Genomic DNA, 4546 nt, shown 5'->3' with positions numbered 1-4546 from the left:
GAACTTCTAGAAGCAGGGCACCCATCCATGGATTCCATCAATAAACACATTGACCAGGATCCAATCTGCAATGCCAACAACCGGACCCAGCGGGAATGAAACTAAATCAATTCCAACCGCCACAGGACAGAAGCACTTCACAACAGTAGCAACTCTAAGGATGTTACCCAGAACTGTGAGGTTCCCACTGCCAAGCTCTGCAAAACATTCCAACAACATCTCAAAGAAGCACACGAGCTTCACATCTTTCTGCTCCAAAGCGAGGACCTGACCAGGGAATCACGGACAGAACACTATTTGCGGAAGGAATAAAAGGGTGGGGAGGGAATTATATCCCTGGCGGCGGGGTCTGTTTTTAGGTTGTGGAAATGTCGGCAGATGATTTGGTTCATGCAAAGGTTGGTAGGGTGTAAGGTGAGCACCTGGGGCGTTCTGCCCTTGTTACGTTTGGAGAGATGGGCTTTGAGAGCGGATAGGTGGGATGTGGGTAAGATGCGTTGGAGGGCATCTTTAACCACGTGGTAAGGGAAATTGCGGTCTCTATAGATGGAGGCCATCTAGTGTGTTCTGTAGTGGAATTGGTCCTCCTGGGAGCTGATAAGTCGGAGGCAGAGGAATTGGGAATCCGTGATGGCAATTGTGCAGGAGGTAGGTTGGGAAAGGTGTAATCCAGGTAGCTGTGGGAGTTGGTTTGGTTGTCAAAAAATGTTAGTGTCACGTCGGTCGACATTAATGAAGATGGACAGGTCCAGGAAGGGGAGGGAGGTGGTTCGCAATTGAAGTTCCAAAGTGAAACTCACCAGCCTCGGAAATCTCTCCACCAAACGGGACTTCTCATCCCTGGACATGGTGCAAGCCAGAGGATGGTGAAGAGATACTGTGAAAATATTGCCAACTGGCAGTTGAAAAAAATGTTCAGGCAGTAAACCATATAATCTAGGCTCCAGCTTTGGAAATCTTGAGAAACTCTTTGCGAAATGGAATCAGATGAGAATGAAGAATTGTGAACTCTCAGACCGAGTTGAGGACGGAGCATTGACTGTGATATTCGCGGGACAGGAAAACATCTAAGACATTGAAAGAATTCTCGCTCCCGTACGTGAGAAATACAATCTTCATCTGGACTCTTGGACAATGAAATACTCTGAAACACTCAAGACAATATTCAAATATTGACTTGGATCACTACAGTACGACTACTATAGATGGGTCAGTTTTAGTCCAGTGTGTGCAAGAGGGCTTCCTGACACAGTATGTAGACAGGCCTTCAAGGGACGAAGCCACTTTAGATTTAGTACTGGGCAACGAGCATGGCCAGGTTTTACATTTGGAAGTAGCTGAGCACTTTGGAGACCGCGATCACAATTCTCTCAGGTTAACTTTCGTGATGGAAAGGGATAGATGTACTCCACGGAGCAAGAGTTTCAGCTGGGGGAGGGGAAATTACGATGCAATTAGGTAGGTTTCAAGAAGCTTAGAATGTGGTATGAAACTGCAGGGGGTGAGCACATTAAAAATGTGGAGCTCATTCATGGAAAAGCTCCTGTGTGTCCTAGATAAGTATGGACATGACAGGCAGAGAGGAAGATATAGAACGCGAGAGCCGTGGTTTACTAAGGAAGTGGAATCCCTGGTAAAGAAGAACAAGAAGTCTTTTGTGACGAAAAAATGTGAAAACTCAGTTAGAGCGCTCGAGGGTTACAACGATGTCAGAAAAACCTAAAAAGAGAGCTGAGACGAGCCAGGAGCAGTCATGAGAAGTTGTTGGTGGATAAGATCAGGGTAAACCCTCAGGCTTTCCATAGGTATGTCAGGAATAAAAGAATGCCGAGATTTAATTTTGAGACAATCAAGGATAATAGTGGGAAGTTGTGTGTGGAGTTAGAGGAGATGGGGGGAAGCACTAAGTAAATATTTTTGGACAGTGTTTGCTGCAGAAAATGAAAATGTTGGCGAGGATGATGCAGAGATACTGGCGTCCAGACTAGAAGAGATTGAGGTTTACAAGATAGAGTTATTAGAATTACTGCAGAGTGTGAAAATAGAGTGTGAAAAAATCCCTGGGCCGGATGGGTTCCATCTGATGTTGTTTTGCAAATGCACGGCAGGAAGTGACAGATGAGGCTGATGCTAACAACGGCTCGTTTTGAGCCGCTAATTTGCAGTGAAGTGACGGCGCCAATAAAACGTGTCACACATCTCGCCTAAGTCCACATCCTGAGCCGAAATGACCCGAAGTCTCTCCCTGAGTTTCTGCAGGGTCTTGCTTGGACGACACCATGACACTTTTGCACTGGAGTAGATCATGAAATCGCGTCATGACTGTGAATAAAACGATGAAAACATCCACCAGAGAAGGAAGCGACCCTGAAGCAGGCAGCTGAGGACAACTGTTTCTCCTTTGCCAGTGAAAGGCACTGCTTCACAAATTGGAAGCTTCGAAATGAAGCACTGTTGGTGATTGTCTTTGCTGTTGGCCACATTTTTCATTCTGATTCCGTGAAAGTCCATGACATTACATACCGAAACGAAATGGGCAGCTTGGGCCAGCGGCGTAATAGAAAACGTGTCTAACTTCAGATCAAAAGATTGTAGGTTCGTACCCTACCTGGGTCGTGGGGAGTGTCTCGCTTCATCCGTGGTCCGGCTTGTCGCTCCCAATCCGCAATTCTGCTGGGGTGACCCTTTTGCAATTCTTCTGTTATCCATTTCAAATTCCAGCTCACCACAACGGGCACTTCTGTCAGTCATGGGGTATCTTCCTGTGTGTCTCCCTCTGTGGGTGATAATGAGCATAAGTTCCTCAAAAGAGTCACAATTCGTTGTGAAAATGCTCCATTATTGTGCCACTTAAGAACACAGGATAACCTCATTGACATTTGCACTGGAAACATTAGTACACACAAGACTTTGGGCCAAAGTTAGAAACTGTTACGAGAATAGGTGGCTCTCTGATTAGCCGCAATGCACAATGGGCAGAATGACCTTTTCACACTTTGACAATCTTCGAAGACAAGTTGAAAATAATCTGCAACGAAAATGTTCAGAAAGGGTGTTTTACTTCGACCAAATACGATAGTATCTATCGCCTTGTCTTGTTATTTGCCTGTGAGGATTCGCTACTCTCAGCACCGTGGCCCGGATCCTTTTCCCGCTCAAGGAATGTTTGTATTGTTCAGCAAACTTATCGGTTTCCCCGTACATCTGCGGATTTTCCGATGTGAGCAGGTCATTGGATTTGTCCAAAACAACATGAAGGTTAACAAAAAACAAATAGCTACAATTGCTGGAAATCTGAGCCAGAAACGAAAATTGTCTGCGGAACACAGCAAGCCTGGAACAGATACGTCGACTTTCCTGCTCCTCGGATGCTGCCTGGCCTGCTGTGCTTTTCCAGCATCACTCGGATCTAAAATCTGGTTTCCAGCATCTGCAGTCCTCACTTTTGCCGAGTTCCTTCAGTGTCGCTGGTTCCCAATTCAGGAACTCCATCTCTAGCGGTTTCATGTCTGTACCTCCATGCTAAGGAGTTGAAGAATGAAGAAAAGTAACTCGCCCCCTCCATCTCTGGGGTAATTCGGGACTGAAAGTGAATCTTATCACATCGAAATATATCTACATCTAAAATTTCTGTATTTTATTGGATACTATCTCTTTCATTGTAACCATCAGGAAAGACCATTTTTTTCGCCAGAACATGTCACTAACCTTTGTTTGTTTCATGTCCAAGAACACTCAGATCAATAGCTCCCTTGATTAGCTCTGCTGGTCATGTTCGCAAAAAGATTTGGCAAATTGCAAAGAATGATTTTCCTTTCAATAAATTATTTGGCCTCAGTTTTTCTGCAAAAATATTTTCCTAGCTTTGTGCTTTTTTTCTTTTACATTGGTGTCTAGCACCTTACAAATGACAGCAAAGGTATGAAAGGAGATGGAAACATTTCGCCCATGATGTCAGCGACAGCTTTCAATGAGATTATGGCTGATTTGGTTGATGCTCAAGCGCGATTCACTGCCTGTAGTCATGGCCGAGTGGTTAAGGCGATGGATCAAAAATCCTTCGGGGTATCCCCACGTAGGTTCGAATCCTGCTGACGACGTTATGAATGCCTTCCTTCTGGCGCAGTTTTCGCTCCAAGTGCAGAGAAACTGTTTTGCAAACCAGGCCGGTAATTTCATTAGACTTGGGAAACTTGCGTTCTTCATCAGAAATGTTTCATATTTCAAACATTACGTCTGTTTCTCTTTCCAGATACACTGCTCGACGCATCGGGTTTCTATAGTTGTTATGGAACGTCCTGAGCAGAAGTGCTGCTTTTCATTAGATTCCTTTCACCCCTGTCCTCTGTTCACTGACCCTGGTTAGTGGCAACACTTTCTCCTGCTCGTCAAAGTTCTCATTCCTCACTGCTCCCTCTCCCATCATTACAAACAGCCAGAGAAAATTGCCACTTAATCACCTTTGTTCCAAAGTGAAACTCACCAGCCTCGGGAATCTCTCCACCAAACGAGACTTCTCATCCCTGGCCATGGTGCAAGCCAGGGG

The 4546-nt window shown here is 45.2% G+C and overlaps 1 non-coding gene across 1 annotated transcript; it reads left to right on the top strand.

Moving 5' to 3' along the window:
• Positions 1-4018: 4018 nt before the first annotated feature.
• Positions 4019-4100, top strand: trnaf-aaa (transfer RNA phenylalanine (anticodon AAA)). The gene has a single exon. It is a non-coding gene; the product is annotated as a tRNA-Phe (tRNA).
• Positions 4101-4546: the final 446 nt, after the last annotated feature.

This window comes from Hemiscyllium ocellatum, chromosome 18 (genome assembly GCF_020745735.1).
Source record: "Hemiscyllium ocellatum isolate sHemOce1 chromosome 18, sHemOce1.pat.X.cur, whole genome shotgun sequence".
Lineage (NCBI taxonomy): Eukaryota > Metazoa > Chordata > Chondrichthyes > Orectolobiformes > Hemiscylliidae > Hemiscyllium > Hemiscyllium ocellatum.
Note: the sequence above shows the minus strand (reverse complement) of the source record. Positions and strands in the feature narration are given on the sequence as shown.